Source organism: Sminthopsis crassicaudata, chromosome 6 (genome assembly GCF_048593235.1).
Source record: "Sminthopsis crassicaudata isolate SCR6 chromosome 6, ASM4859323v1, whole genome shotgun sequence".
NCBI classification, from domain to species: Eukaryota; Metazoa; Chordata; class Mammalia; order Dasyuromorphia; family Dasyuridae; genus Sminthopsis; species Sminthopsis crassicaudata.
The window spans coordinates 97,704,696-97,713,712 of NC_133622.1; positions in this window are offsets into that span (position 1 = coordinate 97,704,696).

A 9,017-nucleotide genomic window follows, 5' to 3' on the forward strand; every position below is an offset into this window, starting at 1 on the left:
GAATTTTTTTCCATTTCACTAAATTTGTTTTTTAGTGAATTATTTTCTTTTTCCAATTCACAAATCCTACTTTCTTGGGAATTCTTTATCTTTTCCAATTTACAGATCCTACTTTCTTGTGATTTCTTTACCTTTACCAACTCCTTAATTCTGTCTCCCTGCACTTCCTGTGAATTCTTTACATTTTCCAATTCACATTTCAGGACATTGATATTCTCTAGCATAGTTTCTCTTTCCTTTCACCATTTTTCTTCTAATTCTCTCTTCAGATTTTTAATAGTTTCTTCTAGGAGAGCATTATTTGGGGAATTGTCTGAAGGCTGTCTGCTATTAGCCTCCTCAGGTTTGGAAACCAGCTCTTTTTCTGCATAGAAGCTTTGAATCATTTTCTTCATTTTCTTGCTATTTTTTTTTTAAGCCTTCAGAGTATGCCTTCAGGGCAAGGAGATTACCAGCTTCCTCTGCAGAGTGAGGATGGGTTTATAGGCAGTATTTGCACTCTGAATGGGCTGCAAGGAAAAGCTGAGCTGAGGGAGGGCTCTGGGAAGAGCTCCAAGGGAAGTGATTATGCCTGAGTATCAGGGCCTGGGCTCTGTAAGTGCCCTGCTAGGAGCCCTGCTGTGAGGATTAGTGACTGCCTTGGAGCTAGTGGTTAAGGAGCAAAGATATTACTTCCCCCCCAAAATGCTCACTTTGAGTATTTGCAGTCCTCTTTTTCCTCACTGTACCTGAAGTGTCCCTGCCTGGGGGATCACATTCCGGCTGGGGAAATTCCACTACCCCTAGCCAGGCCCTTCACTATACAAATGAAAGGCTGCCCTGGGTTGTGCCCCTGCTGTGTGTGACTGCCCCCCACGTGCCCCTCACTGATGAATGCCATGAAGAGCTGTGTTATGGTCTGTGCTAGGTCACTTCTGGTCCTGGGTGGGTGCAGCAGAGCCTCTCAAGCTTTAGTGTCCCTCAGTGTACCCACTACCCCAGGCTCCAACTTCTCTACTGGTCCCCTACTCCACCACCAAAGAAAAGCAGTCAGGCTACAGCAGAAAGCTCTGTTTAAACCTTCCAACTGCAGTGGCCACCCTGCTCCCATTTCTCTCCCTGCTCTGTGCTGGTCCTGCTCAGGTCAAACCTTTTCTGGTGATATTCCAGATTCTCTTCTGCTGGTAAATTGTTGTACTTCCAATCTTTGTGGGTTTTACCAGTCAAGTGCTGTTTTTGAGGCTGAATTAAATACTTGGTAGAAAGGGAATTAGAGAGTTTAGAAAGTTCTGTCTAGCTTCTCTGCCATCTTGGCTCTGCCCTATGTTATCCTTTTTCTCATGATCCTCCATCTATCTGTGATCATTAGAATTCAAGGATCCTGAGATTCATCATAAGTCCAGTTTTGGAACAAAAATATTTAAGATGATATGAATTACAATAATAACAAAATAATATAATTAAGGAATCCTATATTTGATTTGTAAGAATGTTTTAGTTTCAATCAAAAATGTAAATGATTCCATTTTGTTATTATTTTCTTATTCACACTTCAGATAGTTTGATAACAGCATATAAAAGTTATTTTCATATGCCATATCTCATACTTCCAAAGTAAAATATTAACATTTAAGTGAAAAAATTAAAGTTAGCAAACATTATTTGGAAAATCCCAAATTTTATGAAAGTTTTGGAAATATATGAACCTTTGTAAGATTTTCATGTGTCATGCAAATATACAATGTAGAAAATAAATCCAAAATTGGACACCAACTTCTATCTATAGTGAAAAGAATTCCTTATCCCCCCACACCTCTTCAATGTATTTTTTCTGAAACCTCAATTTGTTTAGTTCCATTATTGAATATGCTGTCTTTGTTTTTCAGGTTTAGAATGATAATTTTTAAAATGTCTTTTTAAAACATGTTCATGAAGGATTGTTGCCTTTGTCTGGGATTTAATGTTGTCAAGTAGAGGGATCATACAGATTCTGGAAATTTTCATATAAATCCTGGGTACTATGTCTGGCTCATTTTCAATTTATGATTAGTTTATATTAGATTTTGCCAAGTGGATTTAGTGATGGCTAGAAACAGTATTTTCATCTTGAAAAGAATTTTAATTTTATTAATCTGATCCATAATTTGAGAGAAAATTATTTATGGAAATCAATAAACCCCAAAGTCAAGAAGACCTGTGTTCAAGCTCTACTGAAATATGGAAACATAGTAATTCTGTAAAAAAATTGTTTACATTTTCAGAACTCTCACCCTGAAACAGTGACTCAGTAACTTTGGTTTAAGTTACTTAACCTATTACTTAACCACTTTCTACTTCCCAAATAATTCTCCAAAATTATCAGGGCAGAACAATTGGTGAGGAATTTCCTCAAGTGAGATTTTTTTTTTAAATACTTAAAACAGAGATTTAAGTCAAAATAAATAACAACCTTTTTAGCATTTCAATTAAATGACATATTGAATTTGCTTGTCAAAAATAAATAATTATGAGTTTAATAATTATAATGATAAAATAATAACATTTTGTTATATGCTTTATGGTTTATGAAGCACTTTCCTTTCCAATGTAAATATTATCATCCAGTTTTCTAAATCATACAAATAGATTAACAATTAATTCACACATTCCATTAGTTTATCATGATGGTATAGAATTTAAACTGGTAATTTCATATATTTATTTATATTTATCTATCCATTCATTTTTATGTATTTATGCATTTATTTCTCTAGTTATTCATCCATTTATTTTGTATAAAAAATGGATTTTATTTTTTGTTTTTGTGAATATGACATAATGACTTTGTGTTTGGGAAGCAGGACAGTAGGTTAATAATTGGAGTTATCCTGACATTTCTCTCTCAATCTTCAGCCACTAATTTATCTTGTTGATTCTACTTCTATATCTGTCTCTTATTCATTCCTTCTCTCTTCTCCAAAAGCCATCATGTATTCTTCTTCCTAGTCTCTTAATTAAAGACTGACCATATCACACCCTGCTCAAATTTTTAATGGCTTTCTTATTAATTGAAAATAATCAAGTGAGAGAAACACTAAAATTAAGAGAGATTAGTGGAGGTTTCCTGCAGAAAATCAGACTTCAATTGGGTCTTAAAGGGAATCAGAAAAGGTGGAAAATAGTATCCTGTAGTAAGAAAGAAAAAAAAAAAAACAGCATTGCAGATATAATGTGTAAAAGTAAGCAAAGAAAATGCTTGGAATCATATGATAGCAAGTCTCTTAAGGAGAGCAGGAATGTTGTTAAAAGGAATAAATGAGATAATGCATAAAAAGTATGTAGCAAAATTTAAAATGCTGTGTATATGTCAGTAGGTTCACTCATTAGAAATGTTAATTCCTTGAGAGTAGAAACTCTTTTGTTCTTTGTATTTGAATCTTTAGCAACTAGCCAAACTCAGAATTAATTAGGTTTTGGAATGACCAAAATTAGATATTTTGTAGTACTAAAAAAATCAGTATATTAAAAGAATAATACTTGGTCAGAGAAGCAAATGCAGAAGAAAAATAAGGAAAAGAGATAAGGGGAAAGAGAGACAGAAGGGGAAATTACTATTAAGTAGAAACAAAGAAGAAAGCATATAAGAAGGAAGAGGTCTAAATTAGTATTATCCTTTTCAAAAAAAATTTTTTTTTTCAAAGGTCGTTCCTTTGATCCTATCATGATGTTCTCTGGTAACTCAAATAAAGGTCTCTTCAAGTATTTATGATGCTCAGAAATCTCCTCTAGGATTTAAGTGGCTTCATGATTGTAATATAGCATGTCTTTATTGGAATATAAGTAACAGAAAAAAAGTGAATGCTACCATTGAAAAAAAATAAAATGGCTTTTATATATTATTAAATCTTTTTTTTTTTTCCTATACTAAGAGTAATTAAAATTTATATCTGAGGCCTTAAACATGGGAAGAATTCACATCATTAGTATTACATATGAATAACTTAATCTTAAAGAAGAAATTGCAGATCCTGATCAGAACTGCCATTTTTCTTTTTAATATTCATTCATCAGAAAATAAACTTAAATAGCTAATAATTACTTTAAACAATTTTCTACAAGTGACTTTGTGGTTTATATCCATTTCCATTAATCAATGACAAACCACAAAATTTGCCATTTTTACATGACCAGCCTATTAAATCAGTCATCTTTCTTTAAGATTTATATGTGCTCATTCTTATTAATCATTTCTATTCAATGACAAAAATAATTAAAGGTACACCATAAACATCTTATATTTTATGGTTGTATGTAAGGTCATCTTTCACTAAAATAGCAGATGTTAACTTTATTCTAAGTTGGGGGAAAATGTAAAAATTATGGGAAAGGAAAAATCAAGAGATAATATCCTAAAGGTAGGGTTCTTAATGCCAAGTGCCCTTTCTCAGCTTCAACCATTCATTCTGAAAATGGCCTATCAAAAAGGCTTAGAGGGAGCAGTTTAATTACTGTTCCTTTGACATCTGTAATATATTTTCAGTAGCAAGCCCATACATTTATTTAAGGCCAAATGTTGTACAACAAAATGTCCTGTGAGGTATTTCATTCTTCCATTTTTTTCTTCCTCAGACTGACCTACACAGTCATTTTTTCCCAATAACTGCCATTTCTGAAGATTTTTTTTAAAAAAATGAACTTTAAATCATATTTTTCTAGAATATATAAACCTCCCCTAGAAGTGGAAGTAGGAGAAACAAAAGTTTTATCTTTTAATAATATTTTAATAACAAATCAAAACTTACATAGTGCTTTAAATTTTGTAAAATGATTTACCTATGTTATCTCACTTGATTTTCAGAATAACCATGTGAAGTAGATGTTTGCTTAATCATGATAAATATAAAGAAACTGAGACTCAGAGAGTTTAAATGAGTTGCCTGGGGTCATCTAGCTAGAAAGTATTTTGACAGGATCCAAACTCAGGACTTTCTGACTAAATTCAAGACTAGCTACTATACTTTCTACTCAACAAAGTTAAAATATGTTTAAAAACAATATACTTTCATAAGAACAATTCATTTCTTCTTACTCTAATATGTATGGGTTAGAGACATAAGCCATTCTACTCCATTAAAAAATATATATTGAACTACTTCTTCACAGAAAAATACCATGCTTAGTGGTGGGGATATAACAAAAATACTGCCTTATGCATCTTGTTTATTTTTATAGGAAAAGACAGTGAAGACTCGCTACTATTTCATACTGACAGAAACACATTTGCTGCAGTAGATAATGAAGACAACATAATCGCCATTTTACAAATAATTGAGCATATTATTTCTTATTCTATGTTTAAAAATAAGTAAGTCCCTTTATGCTAGAAACAATAAAAACAACATTTTATAGTTTCAAAGTAAAGCAAAGTTGGAAAGTTATTTTAATACTGAAAATATGGCGACTCATTATATGCCACAGCTAATACAAATGGAAAGAAAATATTAAGTGTTATAATTTTTCTCTGTTCTATGAACTTGCTCACGAATGAGTTTAAATAAATTGGATATATTGCTCCATCTGACATGCAAGCACTCTTGTGACCTAACCCTTTTGTAGCTATTTCTTCAGAATGAATTTTTTATCCTAATGGGCTTTTCTAGGCTATTCAGCTACAAGCAAAATTATTTTCCTTTGACAAAGTCAGTAGGTGAAAATTTGTTATTGACATTATGTATTCATCAACTGATTTTGACATCCCTTCATCCGGTTTTTATTAACAATGTTTGAATAGCTAAGATTTAGACCACTGAGTTTTAGAATTAGAAGGAGTCTTATGTGTCACTCCCTTCTTAGTCATATGATGAAACTGTAGACAAAGGAGGTAAAATGACTTATCCAAAGTGATATCATTTGCTAGTTGGATCTAAGAAGTCAGCTCTCTTGCCTTTTAATCTTGTGTATCTTGTTTTGTTTTATTTTGTTGCCAACTAAATACGTAGAAATGCTTTATATAATAATTAAGAAATTATTCAGGGTCCACTGAATATGTAAAGAAGCCAAGTGGCTTTTTGTTTATTGATTTAAATAGTCCCTATTTGATTTAATAGGACTTTAACAAACTCTAAATATATGATACTCTTTAAGTTTTGAGGAGCTTAGAGTCTTAGAAGTTAGAAGAATGAGAAATTAAAATCAATTTCCATATTTTACATTTTGGATTTAGCTACCCCCAAATACAAAGGCAGACTTCCCAAATCAATGAATGGCTTCATTTCTGACTCATCAGAATTTTCCCAAGATAAAATTAAATATCCCATAACCTCTGGTATAATTTATGCATGAGAAATGAAACAATTTTCTCTAACATATTCTCTATCAGATCTCCCACCATACCTTAGGCATTTTTCTGGTTTCAGAAATTTCAAGCATAAGTTTTCATTTTTGGTCAGCAAATGAAAATTTCCAAGTGGATATTGTGGGAGGGGAAGCAGCAGTATGTTTTGATAAAATCCAGAATACTAAGGGATCACATATCTTAATGGAGTATCAACTCAAGGTCAAAGAAATATTTAAAGTAAGCTGAACCCCACCTCTCTTTCTTGATCTTCTCCTCATCCAGGTCTATTTAATGAAAGAAATCTAACACCCTAATAGAGTTTGTTGAGAGTCAGCTAATATTGGTTAGTCTTTCTGTCATTCTGCATTGGCATAAAAAATGTTGACAACCTATATGATAAAAAAGAGGCTCAATCTATTGTATTTCATAAACCTCACTGACAGGCTGTTGAAACTTATTGAGTGCTTCTCAGGATCATGTTTTAAATATGAATAAAATATATGGAAAAACAAAAATAAAGCAATTAATTGAGATATTATTGAAATTATCATCGAATTATATCAAGCAATGCCTGCAACAAAGTATGTTTAATAGATGTTTCTTAATTGATTTATAATAATGATCAAAAGGTCACTTTGTTGGCATCTTGTTGAATTTTTACATATGCATGGTAGTGACCTTGTTAGAGGAGAGAGTATAATATGCTGTCATGCCCTATTCATTAAAAAAACAAAAACATTTTAATAGATCAGGAAATGATAAGCCTAGAAAGATCTTCAATTCTCTTTTACTTTTAATGAAAAAGTAATCCACTCTAAACATTACTAATGAAGCTTATATTATCCCTTCATTTTTTCATTAAAAGTGTCCTTGTCTCTATATTGTATAGCTTGTGCTCATGTGATTTTTCACAAGTAGAAAAAGAATCACATGAATTAGTAGTAACTAGTATTTTCTCAGATTTCACACTGTTTTCACTTTATTAATTAATTTATTTATTTATTTATTTATCGGTAATAATGAAGTCTTTCACTAGAACTAAATTTCAGTTCCTTCAGATGTGTGCAGATTCTTATATGAATCTTCATCCAAGACCATCTCTAGCCATCCTAATAGAAAAGTGATGCAGGTGACTTTGCACAGTCCTCCTTCACTCAAATCCAATTCCTTTGCATGTCATTCCTCAGTTCTTTGCTATCATGGTTCTCTTTGAGAATGGAGGACAAATAACAACAACCACATGGATCTCCTCTAAGGTCTCTGTCTCATTCAGTGTTCCATTATCTTCTTTAGTATTATTTCTGTTTCTTAATGTAATAACTTATGCTTGCTGTCATTAAAGGAGGAAAAAAAAAGTTATAGATAGCTTGAGAAATTCTTTCCATTTTTTCATGCATATCCAAATAGGTGTGTAAGTATGCATAGATATTTGTGATGATTCATAAAGCAATGTGTATTAAAAATAAACTTCCTGCTATAAAAATATATATTTGTTTATATAAATGGATTCATGTAAATCAAATTATTTCAATATGTATTTGCACAAAATTGTAAAAATAATGGAAATAATTCTATATTTGGAACTTGAAGACCTGAATTTTAATTCTGCCTAGATCATTTAAGTATCTGAATGAGAGTAGATGAATCATTTAACTTCTCTAGGTCTCAGTTTCTTCATGTGTATAATGAGAACACGAAACTGTGTTATATTTTAGCTCCATCACAGTCACAAATATATAACCCTATGATACTTTATTGTTATTTTGGGGGGAAGGCAATTGGGGTTAAGTGACTTGTTCAGGGTCACACAGCTAGTATTAAGTATCTGAGGCCAAATTTGAACTCAGGTTCTCCTGAGTTCAGGTCCAATATCCTATTCTCTATGCCATCTAGCTGCCCCCCATAATTCTTTAAACACATATTTGTAATATATTTAAATTAATTTAAAAGCAAACTATGTTTTATTCTATTTTTAATTAGCCTTGAAGAATATGGAACATTAGTTAAAAACTGTAATTGATTACAATTTCTGCATTGCAAACTGTATTTCAGTTAGTATATATATATATATATATATATATATATATATATATATACACACACACACACACACACACACACACACACACATGTATATGCATGTTTATATCTTGACACTATTATGTAGATGTGCACGTACATATAGACACAAAGTTTTCCTAATAAAAATATTGTATATTTTTTGAAGTGTGATTGTGCACCATTACCATAGGGGAGAGGGAGAATAATAACTTTAGAAAGGGCCAAAATGCTTTCATCTACTAAAAAAAATCTCTAGCATTAATTAAAGTAAATTCTATTAATGTTAAAAAATTAATTTTTACTATCACAGAGAAATAAAGTTTCTTTCACATATTAAAATCAAGTACTATTAAAGGATATTCCAAGCATGAAATTAATTTAGAAGTCAGATTAATAATAAAAAAGACAACTATTTTTGTTTCTTCAGGTTAGCACTATCTTATTGATTCTTTGATACTTTTTTTTTTTCTTTCAAGAACTACAACATTCTCTTACATTTAAAGAACTGACAAGTAATAAAAATGGTTTCTATCCCATGGGATATTTTTTATTTTAATTTTTATTTTATTTTATAATTATAACTTTTTTTTGACAGTACATATGCATGGGTAATTTTTTACAACATTATCCCTTGCACTTACTTCTATTCAGATTTTTTCCC